Raw genomic sequence first — 25,745 nt, 5'->3', positions numbered from 1 at the left:
GTTAGCTATGATTGGTGATGTAATAACATTTCAGTTTCTCACGGACACTTTCCTCTGTTTTGTGATAGTGATGACATTAACTTTTACAAACAACTCGCCTGGAAATCCTGATTTTCCTGCTGCCCAAACCATTTGGAGTGTCTCTTTTGTTTGTCGTCTCTGACATCTGACCTTTTCTTAGCGGGTTTTGCCTAAGGTACATTTGGTCAAGAGGATGTTGGCCTGTTGTCAGCTCAGCAGCAGTCTGTGGGTCCATCTATCAGGCACAGCGCAATACTACCTCATCACCCATTTGTGTAGTGTATCCATGCTGGGGAGTTATTTTTATGATCCACAGAGTAGGTTTTTCTCATGTTATCATTTTGCGCTTAATGTGTGGTTTTCCTTTTACACAATCATCATCTAAGAGATACTTGAGAGCACTAAAGACAGATTTTGTTCAGAATTATTTTCTGCGTTAAAAAAATCATTAAGTTCTTAGGTGAAAAATTATGCAGATAACCTTTAAGTTATACTTGTGTTGACACACCACTCTGTTTTTTGCCTGTCTTTCCTTGCCTTCTAGTTTCTTTTCCCAGACCAAAAATGTGAATTTCAGTCCTGCAAGCCCTTTTTTTGAGTTTCTAGCAAGCTATCGTGAGTACTGCAGCATTAAAATTCTCTGCCAGTGCTGCATGTCACAAACCATATTTTAAAAAGCTTCTTTACCTTTATCAAAGAAAACTCTGGGAACTCTCAAAGTCCTGAATGCAGATATCTGTCCATGTTGACTCTTGCTGCCTGCACAGGATTAATCAAGGCTGTCACACATCTAGCTGTAAAACCTTTAATATTTTTAAAAGGTTTGAAGCTGCTCTATATATCACATGCATCAAGGAGAATAAACTGCTGTATCAGTAGGAAATAATTTTAACTGTTGCAAAGTAAGGCAGAGATGAGCCCAAAATGCTAGACAACTGCAAAAAACAAGCAAACAAACAAACAAAACCCAAAACAACTCTCTAGATATTAGACCGAGATGCTGTTTGTTGGCTATCTTGCATCTCGTTCCTGTCAGATTACATGTATGGGAGTCTCACGGCAGTCAGTGGAGTTTACACATGGAGGCTGCTGAAAACATTAGTCAGTTCCTCTAGAACAGGCAATAAAAAGGTAGCGTGCTCTTTGCTTTGCTGATAAATACCTCATTTCTAAAGAAAACTCATTGCCGACTTTGTCGGGACAAGACAAATTGATTTTGGCACACAGCTCCTGATATCATGCACATAATATCAGAAGTGGCCTCATGTATTTGTAATAGCCTGTGCCTAATGCAAGCATAATGAAGTGTGCGGTTTTATTTTAATACTTTTCTGGAGTAGTCAACTTTTCAAGCTCAGTGTTGGAAAGTCTCCATGAAGGTTCCAACTACAGATGGAGAATCCCTCCCAGAATTTATACTCTGCATTTGAGTAATTACAAACAAACAAACAGTGTTGATGGTTTCTCAGATGTAATTTGAAATTCTTGAGTATGCAAAGCTAAATCAGAAGTGCCACGAGGACAGATGTTGCTTTTCCCTTAATTCTACACTTCAGCTTTTAGCTTTGCTGAAGTTTTGAACAAAAGATAAACGCTGAGGAAGAAATACAAGTTAACCACCTCTTTTCATCTTTGAAACAGGTTTTAGTGTGAAGAAAGTTTGGATTAGTTTAGTCTTTCCTAAATATATTCCCTGTATCTTCCATAAATGAATATGTATATGCTTTGAAATGTTCAGTGTACAGTAAGATATAGTGCAAGGTTAGATACTGGCTCTACATGCACATAGATTATCTGTCCAGAGGATAACTGTGTTGAAATCAAATACAATTGGGAGTGACCATTATTATTTGCACCCATCCCTGCCCAAACACTCTCATAGTAGAACAAGACTGGCTTTTTTTCTGTTTAGCTTATGATGTTTGGGAAGGCACAGAACCTAAATGAGAAATAAAAAAGCTAGTGTTGTGCCAATATAATATGGCTCCAAATCTCTAGATGTACTTATGTGTTCCTTTTATGAACGTGTAGTGATTTTAAATGTCCATTGAGTTGCAAGGGGGCAGATCCTGATGAAAGGTGTCTTGAGAGCTATTGAACACTTATTCCCAGTGGCTACTGCCAGAGCTGCTAAGATGTTAAGCACTTTGTAAGATGAGCACCTACGCAGTTATGCAAGGCTGGGACACTTACTTCTCAATTCTCCTATATGCCTTTCTTGCAACTGAAGCATTGCCAAGGCAAAATTTTCAAAAAGGTGTCCAAATAATGATGGCAATTGCATGATTAATTAGGCATGCAAATGCAGTTGCTTAAGCATTTCCAACAGTTGGTGCTTAATAGCAAAGAAACCATTGTGCAACTAAATAAAACCCCAGAAATGATCAGGTGGATCTAGGGGCAGGTGAGTCCATTTAAGTATGCAGTTGCAGCATCAGTATAATTAGTTGCCTAATTGTGCACCCAAACTTGCTTGATGCGCTTAGTATGCATGTGTAATTAATGATGATTTATTGAAAAGCACTCTTTCTGTAAATGCTTTCCTTATCATTTCCTAAAAATCAAATTGCTGAGGGAAAGATTAGAGTCTGATTTAATATATATGGTTAGAATTAGAATTTCTTCTTGCCTTTTTTACTAGCTTAAAACAGCTGAGCATAGAAATTAGCTACAGATAAACTCCTTTGTAACAGTGGACTTAACATATTCTGGTTCAATCAGTTCCACTCATCCTAGTGGTTTGGATATTTTTCTCCATTCACTTGGGAAAGGAGAAAAAAACAGTTACTTGCAAGTAGCAGAAAAAGTGTGAGCACTATGTCTCCTTTCATACTTTTTCTTTCCCCCTAGAGCTCCTTACCTTGTACGATACAGTGCATTTGAGTCAAAGTTAACCTGAGCAGTGTCTGCTTTCTAGGTACATACATTGATGTTGGCCTATGGCAACATTAACTCCTGCGCTGAGTTTGCACTTCTCGGGGAGTAGGTCAGGTGTGGAAGAACACATTGCTTTGGGCTAGAGCTCCTGTTTAGCCAGCACCATGAAGAGGTGGGTGACAGGGCTAGGGCAGCTTTTTGATTGTCTTTCTCAAGTCTGGAAGCTTCAATGTACACGTACGTGCTGTAGGGAAGTGAGGGGACGCTCTGAAGCTTGCCGAGGTCGTGTTCGCAAAGCCTCCTGGGGAACTGCATGAGAGCCTGAAGCAGGGCTTGGTAGTATTTTTGGAGTGACTGTGATAGAAAGGTCCTATGAAATAGTTCTTAATGAAGGAAGATGCATTTTCTGCAGGCTTACTCTGCTGGCCCATTGGATTTGTTGTGGATTGCCGTAGGATCCAGCCTAGTGAGCTAAATCCAAGAGACCTATTTTGGGTGTTTTCAGGGAATGTCTATAGAATCTTTTTGGCTTCTGTCCTGTTAAATTCTGTATGTCATTTAGCTAAAAGGGCAGATGGGGGGAAATGTAGACATGTATAAAAAGATCTGCATAAACACAGGTGAGGCTGCTGTCTGTTGCACACACGCACGCGTGCGCGCGCGCGCGCGCACACACACACACACACACACACACACATAGCGTTTTCAAGATGCAGGCTTCATAGCCTGGATGAAATCTGAGTTTGTATCAATTACTGTAGTACACCTGGAGTCAGTGGAACTATGATATATTTTATTCAGATGTGAATCCCATCCTCTGTAATTTCATGGTGTTCAATGAAAAAACGAATTAAAAATGTCTATAGTCTTACACATTTCTGAATGTACCTTAGTACAAGAACTGTTGAAGATAGGTTTTCTGCAGTGGTTGTGCCAACAGTACTGATTTTTCTTCTGAAAGTTGTGCTAATGGTCAGAGTCCATCACCCAAAAGGAGAAGTTATCCTGAAAGTGTGGCACTAATATAGTCTTTATCTCACTTAGAAGCTGTGGAGCCAGCAGAAGCATCAGTTTAAAGTGCAGTAACTATTGCATTAAAGCTCTTCTGTGGAGTTTCTTATTGCCTACTGATAATTTTATATAGCTTCATCCACTAGAAAGGTTCACTTTGGGCAGAATAAGGTTGTCTGCATAGTGATGTAGGGTCCAGGAGCTGTTTTAGCCATTTCCCAGGTAACAAAACACAGGGACCTTTAGGCTGTGCTAGTCAGCTGGGTTTTTGGGTGAGGGGAAGGAATTGCGATCGTTTCTTGCCTGCGAAACCGCTGTGCACAGCTGGAGCTGTCGGCGTGAGCACGGACTAACCATTAGCACCAGTCCTAATGGGAAACTCCATGGGGAGCCCCAAACTGGGAGAGAAGCCTCAACTCAGCTTTGTGGGTGTCATGCTATTTTTACTCTGGAAAATAAAAGCCTCAGGTAGGATGGGCTGTGGACAGTAGGTTTCCCGCTTGTGGTAGGAGCAAGCACCTCCTGTCTCCTACTGCAGTAGTACAGTCACATGCTCCCCTCTCAGTCGTGGTCTCCTGGCTGGAGGACGGTGTCCGAGCAGATCCCCAGTTTGTTCCAGGCAGTAACTGTGTTATGTACTCGTGCTATTCATATTCCTTCTTTCCAGTGTTCTCTTTTTGCTGTGATGGGTAAATCTCGTTTCTTGCTCATATTACACAGGTGTGAGAGTCAAATAATGGAATAAAAACCCGCATCCATTTCTTCAGGTTTCCTAATAATCTTTGCACTACTACCTCTTTGCTTCCTATTTTTTACTTCACACAGCACAGCTCTGTCATTGCCCCTTTTTCATCTTATTATTTTCAGGCTTTGGTTTTCTGTCCTGCTTTTCTTGATGGGTTCAGCACTGCTTCCCCTGATCTTCTGTTCATCTTTGTTTTCCGTGACACGCACAGATTCTGTATTCGTTCTGGCATTCAGATCTTCCCTCATTTCCTTTCTATCTTTTAACAGTCTTCTCTCATTTCTTCAGATATGACTTCCAAGCTGTCTGGCAGATTCTACTCTTAGCTACCTCTTAGTGCAAGAAAAAGTAATGTGTACTGTGTGGCAGGTCCAGCGGGGACAAGAAGAACAGATTTATGTACAACAGCAATTGTTTAGCTTTTTAGTTATCAAGTCCTGATTTGAATTAAAATTGGTTTCATTGCTTGAAAATAGACATAACCAAAGAATTGCTTGAATCATCTTAAAATTACTCTTCTATTCTATGAATATAAATTAAAACATATCAGGTATAGGCGATTTATTGCTATCCTAATTCTGTTTGCTAGCTCTTATTCCTGTCAAGTTTTTCTCAATGTTATTTTTAAAGGAGATTTCATAGATACAGGTTATGAAAGAAAAAATAAAGTGTAAATTATGACAGCAAGGAAAACAAGAAATCCAGAAAATGATTTTGGTCCTAATTTTCCATCTCAGTATTCAGGTGAACAGATCAAGAACCTCATTGACTTCAGAATGGCTTCATGTGGCAACACCCATGAACAAAGCATCTTTGTGCTTTAATCACCACTCTAGTCCATCCAAATCGGTCTGATAAAATAGGAATCAATTAACCAGCCCCAGTTCTCTTAGTCTTTGTCTAACTTGGCAACATCAGGCCAAGCTGCAATAACGCTTTGCACAATCAGGGTTCTTCTGCAGACCTGAGTAATATGTGGACAGTAGGCTGACTGGGTACATAAAAATTAGTGCGAAACACATCAGTAATAGTGCTTCACATCTTCAAAGCACTTTACAGACATTAACTAATGAATTGTCATACAAACCATATAACAAAGACAAGTGTCTTTGTCTTCATTACAGAGATGGAGAAAGTAAGGTAACAAGGATAAATCACTTCTCCTAGGCCTCAGAACAACTGACAGGAGAGGAAGGATTTGTAACATAGGGATTTCTGGCCAAACGTACAGGAAGGCTGAGATTTTGCTGTCCTTGATGACTATCTCTTGTAAAAGAGATGCCAAAGGTAGGTAAATATTATCCCTCCCCCCGCTCCTTTTCCTTCCCTTGGCAAGTCTTATTGCATCTTGCTCTCATATATATTTCTTAAAGGTCTGTGTACTGTAAGTTGGTGGAAGTGTAAAGGTCAAAAATCGTATCTTGGAAAATGTTGGGGTTTTTTTTGAATTTCCCAGTCTGGTGAGTCATTCATTGCTATGACATACCGTGTCTGCTTTTGTTAGTCTTGTCATATTAGACTCAGTGAGTGAGAATGATCCTGCCTATTCCGGGATAGCTGATTTCATGAAAAAACTTGAATTGAGACTGACACTAAAGTGCAAAAGAGTAATCTGAGGGAATGCAGTTAGTTTGCTTCAGATCTTATTTCTTTTGTACGTTGGACTGACATGAATGTTTTTCTTCATAACCTGCAGTTCACAACCAGCTGAGTTCTCTAACATTATGCACTTTACAAAAGTAACGCTTTTTTATTGAATTAAGTAAACAATTTGTCACTGCTGAAACTCCATGTTAGTAATTTATTGCAAATTACATCATTATTTTACAATACAGGACAAGAGAGTCAGATGAAATGCATCTAGTTAATTCTGAATTTCAAGATAATCGATGAAACCTTTGTTAGATGAAAATATGATATATTACCTCAAGCCATTTGGCTGGGCCCGGGCTGGAATTTAAATATTTCTATAACAAGCTAGCTTTTTTAACTTCAAAAACAAGCACCCGTTCCCATTAGTGCTTTTGGTGAGTATCTGCCATTATTTCGTGATGATCGACTCAGTGGAGAAGGTGCTTTATCCTGTTCTGCTCATCACTAGCTCGAACTTAGCACTGTGAGAGCTGAGTTGTCCGGCAGACCATCAAGTAATGTGAGATGTGCATGGCCCGTTGTCTTTCCCCTTCTCTCCCTAGTTGAGGCTGCTGCCGCGCTCTCCATCAGCTCCCTTTGGGTCGACAGCTTCATTTTTTGCTGTGCTATATTGCCATCGTGCTGACCAGAGCCTTGAAAGTGTATCCAACTGAAGCCGAAGCATCACCCCAAAGGGCGATGACTGAGTCATGTACTTCTGTTTTAGGCTCCAGAAGTACATAATCCAGAACAACTCCCAAATTACTCTCCAAATTAACTAATATCAGCTATAGCATTCAACAAAAGTTGGCATCGCCGTGTTTGTAAACTTGCCTGAGTGCTCTCTTATGGCTGTAACCATAGCTTCTACCTTGCTATAGTCACCTGTTAATCACCCCTGTTCTCCATCCATAACATCTTGCTAAAACAATGGGCTATTTTAGAGTAGTGATGTGTTCATACAAGACAAGAGTAGCTTGTAGTAGTGCATTTTTATCAATGCAGTACAATCTTCATTTTAAAGTTTTAAAATTAGAAAACTGTAATCCTTTAATGAGGTAAGAAAAAATGTATCCAATCTTAGGAAAGTGTAGGAATTTTGAAAATGTTACCAGGTGTTCAAAAAGCTAAAGCCTTGTAATTTTCATTAACTGAAAAGTCAAATAAAATTTAAAAAAGAAGTCAATTGAATGCAAGATCTCCTTTCAAGCTATTTTGAAAATAATTTGCTTATAGGTCTAAATGATGAATAATTTAAAACCAGAAGTAACAATTTTTTAAAAGTCAGTATTGAGCACTTTTTAAGAACTGGTTGATAAATTCATTTAAAGTTATTCTTTGCTTCAAAAACTGTGTGTTTTAATAAACCTCTATTTTCTAGCTTTAAAAAAATGCATCCAAAATGTCTGAGATTCCTTTTTTTCCCCAGAGTTTTTGCATTTTTGCCGTATGTTTTTCTGGGTCACTATATCCTTGCCTTCTATTAGGAGAACAAGACATGACGGCCGCTAGTTGCAGGCAATTTGTACAATCTAAACCAAGCTTGTAAGTATAGGGAAGAGAAGCACTCTTTTAAATCAGAGTGAAAACATTCAATTATAAGGTCTGTTTCTGAGGCTGCAGCTCCCGCTGGCTTCCTAAGGGGAAGGCCCCTTTTTCATAAAGAGTTTCTCCCTCCCTCCCTTTAACCTGCTAGCAGTAGGAGTTGGATTTCTTTCTGTTGCAAAGTCCACTCTTGGCAATGGATGTGCTTGGGATACTTATATGATTAATGATCCTAGTTAAGGGCCTGTTACCCGACAGAGAGTTGAATTCATCTCCCTTCACTGGAGCATTATATACCCCGTATTGTCATCGCTGAAGATATGGTCTTTTGCAATTATACTAGGTAAATTCTATCTTTCAGGGTAATTCAGTGGTAATTCCTTCCTTAGCTTCCTCCTTAGCTGTGCAGTCTAAGAAATAACCCACCTAGATGTTGTTCTTCTCAAGTACCTGACTTATAGGGGGTAGCAAGGATTGTGGTCCTTTATGTTTAGGGATTTTGAGGTACAAGAGGGAGGGTTAGACTGTTGCTATGCAAATCTGAGCGAGGAAAATAAGGAAAAGAGATAGTAGCTCTCTTAGTCAGCCTATTATTTATCTTGTTTTCCATTCTAACCTCTGCACCTTTTCCCAGTTATATTTTTCCACATATGTTGCCTGCCTCAAGTGAATTGAAATAAGTAAAATGAACAGCAGCGTTTCAGCTACTCTTTTGTCGGAGGAAAACGGACTCCAACTACTAAAAACTATTCTCCTAGCAGTATATCTCATATCCCTGCAGTCAAAACTGCAGGAGATGGAAACTGGAATATGGAAAGAAAAGAAACTTTACTGTGAAATGTCCTATGAGCCTTTCAGCAAAACAGGGTTTTGTTGGAGTGGCAAGGCCCCTGTCCAGGCTCTTCATGTGCCCTGTCTGTGGGTGGACAAGCAGCTCTGTTCAGCCTGCGCTAGCCCACATGTCGCCTGGGCCTTCACCATGCCCTTTGGTGGCCTGGAAGGGGAAAGAAGAAGCAGTGGAAATATGTCCGACCATCCAAGGTCTTCAGTCTGGATGGAGGGCTCTGAACATTTCTGTCGTCCACTGGTCTGGGGACACGCGAAGCAGGGACAGAAGGTGCGGGAGGGAATCCTGTGGGTGATGACAAGCTAGTGGCCCTGTGCATCACCCTTGGGCTGGTGTCCATCAGCGCCATGCCCGGGGGCTGCTGCCTCTACTCTATGGCGGAATCGGGAGAAGTCTACAAGGGTGGGAGAAGCTCATAGGTATGACCTGCACTAGGCACTTGAAGGGCTGACAACCTTTCCAAGGTAACTTCTCCAGCAGTTGCAGGATTTTGCTGGGGTCCAGGTGCAGAGTTAACAACTTTTTGACCTGGAGCTTAGGTTGAAGGCAAAGGCGCTTGCAGCATCTCTTTCAACAGGCTGCAGAGCTTGGCATTGCCATCAGGTTGGTCAGGGAAGTTACTTGGTAAGGACTTTGGGCATCAGATTAGCAGCTAATCTGACATGTGCTCATCAGGAGGGCTAATGGGCTGCCTGGCTTCCTGATGGCACTCTCCGTGCTTGTTGTTGCGTGCCAAGGAAGAATGACAGCCTTCTGTCCCAGGCCTGATAACTTTTAGGTTTCTGCCCCTCTAGTTCAACTAACAGCATGACCCCCAGCTCAAGAGAAACAATTCATGAACTGTTTTATTTGAGATTCTGCCTAAAATTGCTTTTGAAAATGGCTGTTAGTCACCTCTACCACTTTGACGCTTCTCGAAATTGCATTTCCTGTTCAATTTCTCACTTGGTCAGATAGCAGTAATTAAGGTTTAGCATGCAGAATTTAAGCCAGAATAGAGGTTTTGTGCAAAAGATGTATGTGGGCACTGGGATTAAATTTAGCAGCCTTCTAGTTGTAAATCTTTTATCACTTTGTCTGTGAGATTATGACTGTGATGCACAATGGGAGTTGCATATGTGACTTAAGATGAAAACGCGACTGTCTGCTGAGGATGTTCATTCACTGAAATGCAGTGGTAGCTGTAGTGAGCCTATCTGGCTATGGCGTAAGTGTGAATTTATATTCACCAAAACCCTCAACCTGTGAAATGAAGGGAAAATGAAGTAATTCACTAGCTAAGGTTAAAAGATTCTCTGCAGAATGACACAGCAATGGTCATTGCATAGCTTTTTCCCATCTCTGTCTTTTCGTAGTTCTTCAAGTAAGAAAAGACACCTTGGTAGGAGGAAAGGATTGCTGCGGTTGCGATGACTTTGTCAAATTGGTAAGGATGAGTAGACTGCAGCCCGCCCTGTATCCTTCACCTGGGTCCTGGGGGATTGTTCAGTAGTGTGTATTGCCAGGAGCAGACAGACCAGCAGGGGATCCTTTTCTGCATGCCTAGGAGGGGACAGCAGATGCAAGTGCATAGTGATTGAGGGAGAACTCTTCAAAAGCCCTTTTTCTGAAAATTTTCCTGCTTTAAAAATGAGGCAAGAAGCAAATCCAAAAATTGTCATCCAGATGCATACTCACACAAGCCATTGATGTTGTAGGATGTTCAGGGCAAGTGAGTGGTCTGCCTCATTGCATGGAAGAATCATTGTTGTCAAAAACCGATACTGTATTTGAGGTGCATATTCTCTCCTGGGTAACCCAACATTATCTGGGGAGCTGGATAAAAGCAAATGATTTATGTGTCTGGATTTCAGTATGCTCATAGTTGGAGCTTTAGTTCAGCTAAATCTCTAATTAAAGCCAAAGGATGAAAGTACTCCTCCAGTAAAGTATTACACTGCTAATTCTATTACTTGTTCAGGTGCACGAGAGAAATGATAGATGAACCTACTAGGTAGTTTGTACTTTTGGCATATAGGTTGTTTGTTTTTTGCAGCTGAGCGGGCCGACAGCTCTGGGCTTGCCACTATGCTGAATGTTATAGATTGCATTTACAATTCCTCATTTGGGATTTGCATGGACCCCGTTAGTGCCTCTGGACCTCCACACAATTATCTCTCAGGATTATTAATCAAGGTCCAAAACATTAATGCATCCAATCAAGCTAATTGAAAGAGATAGGCTTTATTAAACAGAAACCTTGGCAAGGCCTGTAGCCTAGGTAATACGATTGTGCTATAGATCTCTACATCTGATGCAAAAGAAAAATCTCTGTGTGCTTCAAAGCAACTAGACCAAAAATAGCTGCTACAACTGAGATATTACTGTGTTTGGATAACCTGTGGCACTATAGCAAATAACAAGGGATGTCTTGAATAGTTTACTTTTCCCCTAATTTAAAGCATAAGTTTTATGTACAGTACAAAGTTACGTAATATCATCCATGAGGCATATTTGTAGCAGTTTTAAGGATCTTCACTTTCAATTTATACAATTTGTGTATCTTCAACACGAATGGGTGGTTGCAGCAACCACATTAATGAAACATAACATCTATCTAAGCAAGTCAGTGAAAGCCAGTTAGCAAGTCAGTTCTTGCACTAAATTTATTCTCCATAGATTTGCTAGCTGAAGTGTAGGTAATACAGCTACCTGTACGTTAGTATCTTGCTTCCAAGCAGTGGTATGGCTGGGAAGTGAAGCTCTGATCGTCCCCCTAGTTGTACATTGGTTCAGTTCACAGCTGAGATTTGCTGTGCACTGATTGCCTTCCAACCTCTGATGGAGATACAGGGTCTGAAGCAGCGATAAGTTGTTTGGATAGTTTAGAACCACATGCATGTGATGGGTATGTTTGGTTGGGGGAAACAGATTAAATCTAGTCTGTGGTAGGACTCCCTGAATCGCATTGAGTGCAGATGTAGAAGCCTCAGCACCACACTGAAACTGCAGATCTGCTTCTCCTGTGTGAAATACCTGCTAATGTAGATACAGCCTTGAGACTGATGAGGAAGCTGCAGTCAGTGACCATGAATGTAATGTCAGTGATGAACAGTCCTTCTTCGCTGCACAGCTCCTGGCTTGGCCATGTCACGGGGACCCGACATCCCCAAAGCTGTCAGGTGTTGGCTGCTGTCAGCACGTGGTCCCTCTTGCCACAGTATAGCTTGGAGACCAGTTGTGTGGAAGATGGAGAGACAAGGAGAGAAAACATGTATTACTGATATAAACTCCTCATTAAATTCTACCAAGGGGACATTGAACAGACCCAACCTGAAACCTACTACATTATAAAAATGCTGTTAGATACATAAAAAGATATGATATGACGCACCAATGTAGAAAACATCCTCACCTCTTTACACGCCATCTCAGATTACTAATGCCAGAAGGGTATTAGAAGATGGTTTTATTTTTTGCCACTTCTGCCGTTCCCTGTTTGTCTTTAAGTCTGACTGATAACATAATTCACTGATTTCACATCCCATTTCTCATGTGTGAATGTCCTGCTGCAGTGGCCTGACTTTCCAACAATGCAAAGAAAGGTTATATCCAGAAAAAAAAAATCTCATGTTGACCACCTATTTCTGACCATTTCTTTACCTTTTAAAACTCTTAATTGAAATCCAAATTTTGGATCCAAACTAATTGGAACTTGACCTTAAAAAAACTAAAAACAAAAAAGAAAACGTTTATTAAAGTTACCCTGGTGTTGCTGTGTCAGCATCAGTGTGATTAACCTGCCATACAAATGTGGGTGGTGTAAAATGAACTTGCTCCAAGGCAGCTTTGATTTTCATGCTCAACATTTTCCAAGTGTCGCATTCATAAATCAGTACTTTTTTTGTGTGTCTCTTCTGGATAAGTGTTTTCCCTTCGTTCTGCCCTCCATCCTGCAGACTAGCATGTATATAGCAGCCATATGAGAGCTGCGCAGCATGTAGATTTAGATTGAGAGATACTGATTTTATCTCTTGGGTACAAAGGAAGACCTATCCCCTGAGCTTTCTAAAATAAATACACACATTATTAATGATGTGTTAAAAAAAAAATTGACCTACCATTGCATTAGTGGGAAATACAGATGGCATGTTTTTCTGGCCATGGCAGAATACTATGTTCAGCACAGCTGATTTCACATAAGCAGCGTCCTTAGCAGAACATACCTAAATTCCCTTTTGTTGGAAGTTCTGCATTTCTTCTGGAGAAGCTGGGCTACTGGCATAGTATATAACCCCAAATCTTTCACTTGCAGATTGCAGTGCTTTCTAGGGAGCGCTGCGCTCAGGCGCTGCGTTTCTGAGCAAACACACAGTCCTAGTTGTTTGTGGTGGGGAGCGTGGCTGACTCTGCCCAAACAGTATTGTCGCCAAGTTCATTTAAATTGCCTAAAGTTAATTGACTCATTGTTGTGGCATGGGATTTCATTTTTCCCTTATCACATGCACGCTGTCCTCATTTGATGATACTGATTAATAGATTTTGAATTCCTGCAGATTAGCTTACTAAGCATAATAGCATCTTAAGAACTGAGGGGGGTTATTTTGGGAGGGGGGAAAGGCTGATCTCATCTCACTGAAGCTGATCTGGAGTAGCAGAATTGCCTGTATTTTGAGTATATATAAGAGCAGGCAGTAGCTACTAACCCAGTGTCTCTGCTGGAAACATAACATGAGTATACCTGGATAAGATCTGAAGACCTATTCCTTCATATTATCTTTCACCTAGGAGAATCAGTTTTATGGCTTTTACCCCTGCCTTGTCACCCCGTAGTCACTTAGAGGCAACTACAGAAATGTGATCTGAAAATGTAGGAACAAGGATATAGGAATACTAGAACAAAAAAGGCACTTGTTGACTTATTTTCATCTCCTGAAATCATCCCATGAAAGATGCCACTGAGTGATAGTAACCTGGGTTCAGCTTTGTCTTTGGAGATTAGTAGACTGACGAGATGCAGCATAAGTATGTTTGATTCAGGCTGGTATTTAGGATGAAGGGGAGAGGACAAAAAAAAAAGGCTAGGATCTGAAATGAGCCAAATTATACTGGGATGCACCAAAGTTAACAATCATATCTTTCACTGGACACTGCGGTTCTGTATCTTATAGAAAAGTCTGGAGAGAGGTTATGAACCCAAACCAGTACGTAGCTCAAAAAGCTCCAGAACAAAGGACCTGAAAAACAGGATTTCCTGGGTCCTGAGTCCTGCTCAGAAAGACCCCAAACCATAAAGGTGAAAGTTGAATCAGAATCGGCCCTCTGGTTCCTGCACTGTCTGAGGATAAATGTGGAGCGTTGGGGACTGTTTGGCACTTGATCCTGAGCCACGATTCTCATTTTCTTCAGGCTGTTCTGAATGGGAGGAGACAGGAAAAAATCACGCAGCATACCACTGATGGAGTAGTTGGTGATATTTTAATACGCAGAATTTCTCTTTAGCTTTAAGCATGGATTATGTATAAGGCATGTTTAAACCATTTCTGTTTGAATTCCCTCTGCAGCTGACAAGGTGCATAATTAAAAACAAGAAGCTGGCTACGGCCAACTAGATCTGGCTCGTGCCATGGGGCAGGCTTGTGAAGAGAAAATTATGGAAAGATGGGCGTAGAGCAGAGTAGAGCAGAGTAAAGCAGGTGGGGGTAAGTGCAATATTTACCAGAGTAAATCAGGCTGAGATGAAGGAAGGGAAGCAGGGCTAGAGATGAGATAAGGAGATTGAAAGCCGTTGTGTTCCTCACTTGCATCCTAGGAGATAAGCCCAGCAAGTCCATCAGGATGGAGGCGTTGGGTGGTGCTGAGCTGCAGGTCCTGTGTGGGACCCGGCGAGGAAACTGGGAGAAAATTGCTGGCAAGCTCCACTTGCCATGCACCAGCTATGAGAAGGATTTGAATAAGAAAAATCATTTTCATTTCAAAGGGCTTTAGATATTTTTGTTTATTTAAATACTTATTCTCTCATTTACAGCATTATTTCAGAGGAGGCAGAAGACAAGAAATTGGAGAAGATGGCCTAATCGGGCTTGAAACAAAATAAACAGAATTTTTTTTTTGGTCTTTCACAGAAGCTTTTCATGGCCTTTGCTGCTTTTCCTACCTTAATTTTTCACAACAAATGTTGCACCACAGGATCTGCAGCTCTGCGTATCGATACTGAAAGCACTGCCTGGGAAATAGTGCGTCACTGTCAATATTTATTACACCGAAGAGGTGGACTAGCTTTGTTGTTGCTGCTGCTGCTGCTGCTGCTGCTGCTGTTGTTTAAACATTTCTCTCTCATCCCCAGGCAAGAAAGCAATTCTCCCCTTGCCCCAGAAACATGTGGTATAACTTCATGTCTCGCTGGCAGAGGAGCCACTATAATTTACATGATAATTGTGCCGTGTTTTTTTACTTCTCATACAAGTTCCTTCTTGTTGGAGACTGTGCTGTCCTTTAGCAAACGGTGCATTTAGCTTTGGCTCTGCAGGGAGCTCTCTGCAATCTTGAGTAAGGAATATAATGGGAAAATGGCTCACCTGATGATTTCAAGGGGGTTATACATTTAGGGAAAATAATCTGGTAGATGGGATGGGGAGGAGAAGTCCACAAAGCATTACTGGGGCAGAACAAATATTTAACTCAGTCCTCATCGTCTCGCCCTTCTTTTAGCACTCTTTGGCGGGGTTCGCGGCCCTGCAGAAGAGGAGGGCGAAAGCAGCCGTGCGCAAAGGTCTGGCTGCACATGATGCCCACGCAGAGACGATGCACATGCACAAACAGGCATCTTCTCTGTGCTCAGCAGGGTGCAAGTAGTTTCCACATTAGAAGTCCCATCTGTTGCTCTGTGTTTTCAAGAGGATCGCCAAGCTAAGGGAAGCAGGGCAAGCTTGGCCAGAGTGACGTTTTATTCCAGTTCAGATGTGACACACTGTGCTGCAGGTACAACAACCGTGTCAGTCGGAATACTGCAGTAAATGCAAGCTCTGCCGAGAGCTGCGTGGCTCGTCCTGGCTGCAGCGGAGAGTGGCCGTTCTGGCCTTCGCGCAGCTCCAGTCTTGGGCGTTCGGCTTTTCCTTTTTGAAATGCAAATGATAGAAATTAGCGTATTAGGAGGGAGACTGCAGGATGTAATTGTATGTTGACTGAAACGTTTCTGATGGATGGACCTGGCGAGATGACATCTCTTATTTATGTCGAGGAGAATGCAGGTAGTTGATAGATTTGACAAGAGCATAGTGGCAAACAAAATAACACTAAACCAGAATGAGAATGTATTTCCTAATGGCCTCTCTCGCAGCTGTATACACTGATTTAATCTTTCCAAAGCACTCCATTGTTTATGAGGCCTGTGGGTGCAATTTTATGCCTGACTGAAGAGGTTGCTAATAGCTGCCATATTTGTGTTTAAGGACCTGCAAAGGATTAAACTAACTATTTTAAAGCAATGAGCCATAATAAAGTAATAATATATTGAAAATAATAAACAGCTTTTTATTCAATAATTGGCTGCAAAACTGGTGAACTCTAAATGACAAAACTACTAATTATAAATGCAATTGCTAATCATATATTCATTAGAGAATGCAAATTAAAAACAAGGCATTAAAGTCTCTATATGTGCCAGAGGCAACAAGTCATGGAGCAGGACTGTAGGCTCCTTTAAAAAAAAACATATACACACAAAATCCCTAAGGGAAAACAAAGTATTACTATAGGAAAAAGTTGTGGTGATTACCTAGGATTGCTGTGTCAGGGATTAAAACTCTCACATGAGGGCAGAAGTGTATTTTCTTCTCCAGGCCAAGGTCTAAAGTCCCAAGTCTGGGCACTGCATGTCTCGGTCAAAATGAAACAGTCTTCAACCCGCAATAAATACTGAAGCCCTGGAGATCTCCTTTTCCTATTTCCGAAGGATGATATTCTCCCATCCTAGTGACCTCATTCTCTTTTGTTTCCTTGGAATTACAATTCTTGTAGTTCCCATCCTTCAAATCATTTCTTCATGACCAAGTTTTCCTCTCTGAGTTTTCCTCCTTTTTATAGAGCAGATCAGGTAGAGGTGAACCTAGGAGATGACAGGAGTAGGAGAGTCCTGAAAACCTCGGTGATGATGTAAATGTTGGGCTTTTCTTGCCAAAATGCGTCTGGTTGGAGCTTCTTAGGGCCTGAAACAAAGTAGACTCGCTGCCTCCTTCCTCACTCAGTGCGTTGCTCCATCATTAAGGCAAGACTGTAAATTAGAAAGCATGGTAGGAAATCACTTACAGACAGACAATTTCAGGGTATAAAAGTATATTCTGGTTACTGAATCCAGTGTAGCTCTGGACTGGTGGAAGCACATATGCAGAGCTGGAGGTGCTGAAAGTCTGAGGCTGCGGCAGCAGAGAGCCCGCTGAAGGGCACAGCCTACCTACTTCTGAAGCTGAGGCAGCGAGGTCAGGGATTACCAGCCGTGCTGCTGAGAAAATAAATACTCCACATGGCCTACTGATAAAATAAACAAACTTAGCCAGAACTTACCCTTGACTATTGAGATGTAATTTGAGTTTAACAGACTATAATGAAGTGATTTTTAGATGTGTGAACCAAGAAGTTGTGAAGATGATGTGGGTAAGCTGTCATTAGCATCAGCCTGTTCAAGGGCAAAAGCCTCTCCCAGGCCACTTCTAAAGCAAAAGCTTTCACCCCTAGGTCTGTGCCACCTATCCGTCCACAGCTTGATAACGAATAGAAGCCGGTGCCTTTTCACTGCAGTTCAGTGTCCTGCATTAAATTAGCTTGTTGGCCCTCATTAAGCTGTTTGGGAAAGTCCCGTAACTTGCTTAAGCTCTGTACAACCGTTTCCTTGCAGTCACAGGTACGGCTGCCAGTCACAGGGCATCGGTGCTGGGGGGGTCTCATGGTGATTCTAGACGTTGTTAAATCACGTCTAAAAGGACACAGAGCAGCTCTGCTTCCCTCCTCTGCTGTTTCTCACCGAGGACTCGGTTCCCTGCCGGATTCCTTGTGGGAGTCGCACAGTTGAAGGTGTTACGGGGCTACCTGTCTGACAGGATGAAAAATGTGGAGGCACACCTGGATCCGAGTCTCCACTAGTAATATTTCTGTCTCGTGCTTCCAACAGAAGCTGTATACATGGCTGTACATGCATCTTGTCCTCTCTGTATGAATATATGTATATATATACATATATACATATACATATATACATGTGTGTGTGTTTGTGTGTGTGTATGTGTATATAAAAGTATCTATTAATTTGCTCTTAAGAGCCTTGAGGTTTCTGATACTGACTTGTGTCCCTCAAGGAGCTTGCTTATACCAGGTTTGTATATAGATGCCAGCTTAATAGCCTGAGGGAGAAGCAGCACATCACATGGTTCATGCCCTCTGGGAAATCACTTGGAGGTGTAAAAACAGCCCAAATGTTCTGGTGGGTCACGGAGTCAGCATTGGCTTCTCCCTCGAGCCTCAAGTGCAGCCATTCCCCATTCAGAAGTCAAGGAAGATAGATCTACCTGTAATAACAGCATCGAGTCACTTCCTGCACTGAGCACTGTAGGTGCTGAGCTCTCTTGAAAAATGGGTTGGGTAATTAGACACTCGCATACAAATTTTAGGCCCTTACCTTAAATATCTCTGATTGAAATTCTTCAGAGGAAAACATTTTTTTCAAACAAGACATAGTTGGAAATAATGATTTTTTTATTTTGCCTCCTGTAGATTTTGTGTTGACTTTATTTTCTTATTTCCCTGGCATCACCAGGATTTATTTCATACCTTTCTAACTAAAAAAAGGCAGCTACTCCACTGAACAGCTTTTGTACAGGTTTGTTGGAATCTTTATATGTGAAAGATCTCAACAGTGAATTTGGACAGCTTTCTAGATAACACGTAGTCACAAGTCTGGCTTGATGCATAAGCTGCCAGATGAGCTTTCAGTACATAGTAATGCAGGAGATTAGACGAGACCATGATGGAAATATGTCTTGGAGATCTTTCCAGTGTCGCCCCTGCACCTCCTTATTAGCTGAGCAACAGCAGGACTGTGCGAGTGTGGAGGCTGCTGGGTTATCCTGGTCCTCGTCTGCGGGAGGAAGTAAGCCAGATGGAGCTGCTGGGGCTGACAGCCAACAGCGGAGATGTGGAGTTGCAGGAAGTTAATTTTTCAGTGACCACAGGAGAAACATGATTTCTTTTTAGTATTTAGAGTTACACTTTAGCCTTTGGAGAAGCAAAACAGAAACGTGTGACTTGTTTAGCTAATCAATACTAATTAGCGTAGCTTGACTACAGAGAATCATTTGAGGAGAATTTTCTGACCAAGGGAGAAAAAAAAAAAGCAAATGAATGAAAAAAATAAATCTATGAATACTGTGACTTATTAAAAGACAATTTATAGACAGTGAAGAGGCTGAAGTCTTTGGATAAATTATTGTCCCTGAAATTATTCATTCAGCTCTATTGAAATTATGGAAAATGCTATCAGGTTGTTGTCTTGAGTCGTCTTAAGTACTTTATATGCAGTGGTCTTCTGAGCCCTTCTGCAATCTCTTATATCAAGCTAAACTGTTGATTTAGTCTATGTTAATGTTTTGAGTCCCCCCACGAAAGCACTTTTTTAGCAGGGCTCTCGGCCTAATGGTTTGCTCCAGGTTTAGGAGAAAGCTGCTGAATGAGGAGTTCAAACTGCAGCTGGCTTCAGGTGATGGCGATCAGCCCTGAGCTCTCCGCAGGGGCTGGGAAGCTGCTCTGCACCAGGGCCCTGCTTTCTTGGATGTGGCTTTAGGGCTGAGGAGCAAACTCCTGTAGGGACATAGGACTTATTACAGCTTTCCCTGTTCTCAGTGTCACATGTAGGGTTCACTCCTTCAACTCCCCTTCTTCACACAACCTCATTTCAGCCTGCGCACGTGTGAAAAACCAGCAAAAATGCCCCACTGTGCCCATAACTCTCTGTTTTGTATGACATTTGCCATTTCACTTTATGAAGAGTGGGAGGTCATTCAGATACAACAGTAAATGTGACCGGGGAGAGGCGTTTCTGAACTCTCCTCAGTCGTGACACTCGGTCGTGGCACGGGACAGGCTTGGGATGGAGCCGGCCCTGGCGTCTGCATCTCTGTTGGGCGCTCCAGGTCTGCCCAGGAGCGAGGGCAGCACTCTTTCTCCACGAAACAAATTGTGGTTTGCCTGTACAGTTAACCAAGATTGGACGTTAGCTGGGACCCCAGCTAATGAGAAAAATTCATGAGGGAGCCAGGTGTTTCCTTAAAAAAATCATGCTGCAAAGAAGGAACAAAACCCTGTTTCCCTGACCACCGAAGGAGTCACAGCCCTGAGGATGATACTAACACAGTAGCAGTGAGTGACTTAGATACGGACACAGGTTGTATTGCTCGTGCATAGTGTGCAAGCAAAGCAACGGTCATATAATAACTGCCAGTCCTGCAAGCTCATTGCAGGGGCTGAAAGTCAACCTCATTCTTGGGAATTGTGCAGCATCCAGAGAAATACAGGTCTCATGGGCTGGCGCCAGTCCTCAGCCGCACCTGGGCAGCCCACGGCCCTGGGGGGAGCTCAGCTGTGAGCAAGGGCATGGTTGGAAGAGGACGGGCTTTCCCAGCTGCACCTGCAAAGGCAGCCTGCTAGCGAGTCTTTTCAGGGCACCTGAGGCAAGAGAAAAAACAAGCTGCCACTAGGAAATTTTTGGAGTGACAAGAGATGTTTTTTATCTTCTTTGGCTAAATTAAGCAGCTTGGATACTGAGGACTGAGTAGGAGCAACTCTACAATGCAAAAAGGTATCACATTTTTAAATTATGTACTTTTTCAGAGTATAATTGCAAATATTCTATAAAGTAAGGTCAGGTGTGTTAATTCTGTTGATCTAGGTGAATTATGAGAGTATTTGCATACATGTGTGAATCAGCTCTGCAACAAAGGTATTTACACAATCAGCAGTTCTGCTACCTTCTGTTTATTAAGAGTTAAATCACTGAAATATTGACTACCTTTCTGGCCCCTGCAGTTGCAGCTGGGACCTGTGGGGATTCGAGGCACCTTCCTTGTGCCGTAGAGCGCACAGGTTCAGTTAGCCACCCTGGCATGGATAGTTTGAAGTTGAAGATCAAACTCCAGACACTAAGGATTGAAGTTGCTTTGTTTTCTGGAGGAAGTCTATAGAACTCTGCTTTTTTAAAAATCCAGATTAGTCTTTGTGTTTTGCGTGCATTACCTCTTCCGTAGTGCTCTTTCCAAGGAGAGCATGTGTTCGTAATGGCCTTGGGGCTCTGTCTGTGGACCTTTCTCTAGACTATGAGTTGTCCTTTGGCCATGTGTTTTCTCCCTGCAGCTTTTTGGTATTGCTGAGGAGGTTGGTGTGGATGTGGCCGAACCCTTCTTCCGCTCCTCAGCTGCGCGTTTTAGTTTTTCTGTGGTTTAGTGACACCTTAATAAATTTATAAACAAAGGCGGTAGGAGCACTGCAGAAAAGCTGGATTTAATAATCAGTTGCAGAGAAAGTAAAAGCAAATCCAGGGACAGCCCTGCTAATTCCCTCCTCCGTTATTGTGAGCTGAAAGGAGAAGAATAGGAGCAAGTCAGTGTACAAGCACTGACGCTAATATACAGCCCCAGTGGTGAGGCCCTGGAGGAAATGTCCCCAATTAGCGTAAAAGCTGCTGCCGTTATCAGCTTGGACAAGATTTGGCCAGTGAAAGTACACAGTTTAAAGACCAACCTGTGACTCCCAAGTGCTTTTCTATTCAAACATACATGGAAGCTGGAAACCCATCAGCAGTGCCTTGAGTGTTTTCGCACTGCGGTGCCACGTGGATATTTGTAAGGCAGCTCAAATGAACTTCTTGATGGGCTCTTTTGGTCCAGAGAAGCCTTTTCCTGATGGGCTGTTGTGTTCCCAGTACCCAAAAGAGCTGGGAACTAGCTAGCACAGTGATGGAAAAAAAATACATTTAGCAGTATCAGATGTTGAATGAATTGATTATATAACAAGTTTCAGCATTCAAAAATTCTCTGAAAATGAAGATGGAAAAGTTGAGAGGCCCGTTAAGAGTCAAGGAGGTGCAGAAGAGGCAATGGAGAACTTCACCCTATGTGGAGAGGGTAGGAGAGGGCTTTGCCATTGCCGAGGTTAAGAAAAGAGCGGCCCGGCACCGGCGCGGCAGGGGATGCTTTTGTCTGTGCTCTGTACCCAGAAGCAGGGGAAGGATTCAGAATCTTTTGCTTTTCATAGACTGTTCAATAGCCTGTGTTTAATCTGAAACTGGACAGGAAAAAATAAAAGGGGGGAACTGTCACACCATCTGTAAAAACTGCCATGACAATTTATGCTGCAGCAAAACCCTTTTCCCTGCAGCAACGCTTTAATAAGATTCCTAGTCAGAAGTCAAACTCTGCCTAGTAATTCATTCTAAACTCTCATAATGCATTTATTAGTGTGGAAACTGCAGAGGTGAAGTGGCCAGACTTGAGGTCCATATTCAAAATTAGCAAACTATAATGTCATTTGAAGTTGCAGAGGCAGGAAAATGAGCAATGTAACATGGAGCGATATCTTTTGCATTAGCAGAAGGCTAAATGAGCATTGTTTGAAATAACATTTTTTTAGGTTTCCTTAAAGTGTATACTCAATGCAATAGATTATTTTTCATCTCAGATAAAGTTGTTGAAATGAGAAATGTTCCATTATAAAGGAATTTCTTGAAAGACAGGGATACACTTCATCCTATCACAGCTCTTGCATCATATTGAATGCTACTTATGTGTGTTATTGAAATTCAAACCTCTTACTTAGTGTTTTTTTCAACAATACAAAAGCTTATGATTCACAACCTTTTACATAATAGATATATTAATGAGTTTCTGCATATTTTATTGCTTTGTGTTATTCTAAAAGCCATTAATCTATTTTTCTTGATTATCAGTTATGGCAAAGACATTATAATTTTTCTCTGAATTTAATTGCTGCCAACCAACTTCAGGATTTTCCAAACTAATTTCTTTAGCTACCTGTTGGATTCACTTGAACCAGTTCTTTTCTTCTTTCTTTTCAGTTGAAAATTGTATCAAGCTGGAGACCGAGCATATGTTTTATCTGAATACAGGAGGATAAATTCTGCTTTGGGGTACTTGCATGTTCTTTTATTCAAGTAGATTAGAACTGTGCCTATGAATCTCGGGCCCTAATTATGTTTCTAATAATAGAAATTTCTTGCTATAAATATATGACTCATTGAAACAATTCCTGTGTGTTTAGGCTGCAGACATGACTCCTGCGTATTCATTAACCTCTGGTTCTCCACTTGAGATACAGAAATGCCTGATAATAAGGACAGAGAACCTGCTATCGGGACGTGGGCAGCAAGGGTATTTGCCACATCTCGCTTGGGGGTAAAGCAAACCACGAGGGCCAGTGGCAGTAGTTTCAAGCAAGCTGTTCTTGCACCATCTTGGTCGTGGGCTGATTTGGGGCTGGAGAGAGCCCCACCGTGACTTCAGGCTAGGGAGACTTTCAGAAGCGGGGCCACCTTCTTTTTCACTCTACATAGCGCTTCGTGCTTTATCTTTTCTCATATTTTCCTCTGATTTATCTGGTTATTTGCTGAGGGAGAATAATATATATATTTAAACTGATTTTTCTGTTAACTCTAAGTCATGTAAGTTAGCTGTTTAAATTATTTGCTTTCTAACTCATCTGTGGGCAAACTTCAGGTTTCAGAGATCTCGGTGCAGTTCATAGGCATGCGATGAATAGTTTGTGCACACATTCCAGCCTCCTGTTAGTCCCAAAGAGCATGTGTTTTCCTAAGGATCACTAGCTACATAGATCTGAAGAGTGGTTTGCTAAGAATGGGACAATATATACTGTACACCTGTTGTGTACTGTATTTTGGTCAGGCTACATCAAAATACTGTTTGTATATGTTTTCTTTTCCTCCTCAATTGTTTTCCAAACTCAGTGATTTTGAGCTTTTGAACTGATGACTAATGAATAAATAAGAAAACTCTTCATCCTGACACATAAGAATGGATATTCTTACGGCAAAGACCTAATTTGGTCTATGTAGAAGCATATGTATGGACCATAGACCACTTACTCCCCCACAGCAGGATAAAAGAGGGTTTAAGCGATGCATAGACCTCATGGTGCCCATCACAGAGGGGTGGGCGTCACCTACAGGGAGCAACCTCACTTTCCTTGCCTTAATGGCATAGGTTTCCAATTAACCAATTGCATGAATATGGTATGGCAAAGTGAATTCTCATTTTACCCCAGCAATTATTGATTTATATTCCCATGGTGACAGAAAGCATTTTTATTTTTATGTCCAGCAACAAGTAGTTGCCATAGCAACTTTGTTGTTGTGCAACAGTTACATCACACCCTCATCTCTAAGTAAAACCCAGTAGATCCTGAAACTCTTTAAAAATGATTACAGTAATAAATTTTTTTAAGATAAATTTTACATCTTGTCTGCTTTCCTGGAGGGAACAATTTATGTTCCAGGAAGGTAATGCACAAATCTATTGCATCTTCTGCCAGCAGCTGTCTGTATCGGGCAAAGTCCAGTCTTGCCTGCAAATGGAACTGGGAAAGCTTCATTTTTGCTCTCTCTGACCCTTTGTCTGCTCCTTCCATCCTGCTTTTTTTCAGGAGAAAAAACCCAAACCCTCAGTGCTTCCTTTAGCAGAACATTTGCTAAATTACTTTTAAAATCTGCAGCCTGTTTCTACTATAAATGAAGCCAACAGCAGAGCTTACCAACTCCAGTTCTTGTCTTTGCAGCATACCTAGCTAGGACTTGCGTTATATCTCTGCTGTTTCTGTTTGCTCAGCGCAACTCCGATAGCTCCCAGCCTTGCTAGAAGATTGTCCTTGTTACATGGGAAATCTCCCCAAAGCCAGAGGTTAGGCAAGCAGGCTTACTTCTAGGGCCCTAATAATTTTCCTAACCCCTCGCAGCTGCTGCTGTGTCTCCAGGATGTGCTTCGTTTTGCAGCAGCCATGTGCCATAAGCAAGGGTGAATTGCTTTCTCTGGATGCATTGACTGCAGCTGCAGGAGCATTCATGCCCCGGCTCGGTGGGGCTGGCTCAGCTGAAGGCTAACCTGCTGCCATCTCTGCTGCAGCAATGTATGTTTGCTATTAAAGAATAGCCATTATATTCTGGAGATTACATTAAAATATTTATTTTCTTGGGCAAGGGGAGGGATAGCTAAATGGCATACCTGAAAAACGTGTTTCTTTGGTGAACTCTTCTGAACAGCAGCAGTGTTCCTGCAGTGCTGGGATCCACACGATTCCCCTCCACATCTGAGTGACTTGGATTTACTAATGGAGATACTTTCTACCCAAAAGAAGCTTCCAGTTCCCAGCAGCTACTTTTTGCCACTGCTGTGCCTACTGCGTTTGGGCATCCGAATTCAGGGCTTCCAAAAGCTATGCTTTATTCCTCGGTCCCTGGGTGATGTAGGCGCAGGAGACGATTGCCCAGTCCTGCTCTGGCCTTGACCAAGACTCTTGAATCAGTCGTAGGTGTTCTGGGACTCAATATTTTTCTTGAACTATTAGAGTTAGCAAGACATCGCCTGCCTATAGAAGTGAATTTTCATCTTCATCCGGCATTAATGGCCAAAGATGGGTGGGATTATCAGTCACAGGCAGGGGTGGTTGGAGGAGAGCAGTGTGGAGGTAGAGCAGGGAGTAGTTTCAGTGCTGCTTCATCTCTAGTGACATGCTGCTCTTGCTGATGAGCTGAAAACCATCTTCTTTGCTCCTGGCTGAGGGAAGTGTATGTAAGAGAGCAGCAGAGCATGTGTAACACAGCTCCTGGCCTCTTTGAAACCCAAATGAGAGGCAGCGGGCACAAACTGAAATACAGGAAACTTCATTTAGGCATCAGAAAAAACTTTTACAATGAGGCTGATTGAACGTTGGAACTGGTTGCCCAGGCAGGTTGTGGAGTCTCCATCCTTGGAGATACTCAAAACTGACTGGATGTAGCCCTGAGCAACCTGCTCAAGG

General features: G+C 42.0%; 1 protein-coding gene across 23 annotated transcripts in view; it reads left to right on the top strand.

The window, feature by feature from the left end:
* The window catches only part of DAB1 (DAB adaptor protein 1), a 507,009-nt gene that overhangs the window by 187,345 nt on the left and 293,919 nt on the right, over positions 1–25,745 (top strand). The window contains exon 1 of one of the 23 annotated variants that reach the window (XM_068953288.1): positions 22,830–22,845. The exons of the other annotated variants lie outside the window; for them this stretch is intronic. The gene's annotated coding sequence lies outside the window, so the exon portion shown is untranslated. Of the gene's footprint in view, positions 1–22,829; positions 22,846–25,745 lie in introns of those variants that run through there. 23 annotated transcript variants of the gene reach the window in all.

This window comes from Struthio camelus, chromosome 8 (assembly GCF_040807025.1).
Source record: "Struthio camelus isolate bStrCam1 chromosome 8, bStrCam1.hap1, whole genome shotgun sequence".
NCBI lineage: Eukaryota > Metazoa > Chordata > Aves > Struthioniformes > Struthionidae > Struthio > Struthio camelus.
Note: the sequence above shows the minus strand (reverse complement) of the source record. Positions and strands in the feature narration are given on the sequence as shown.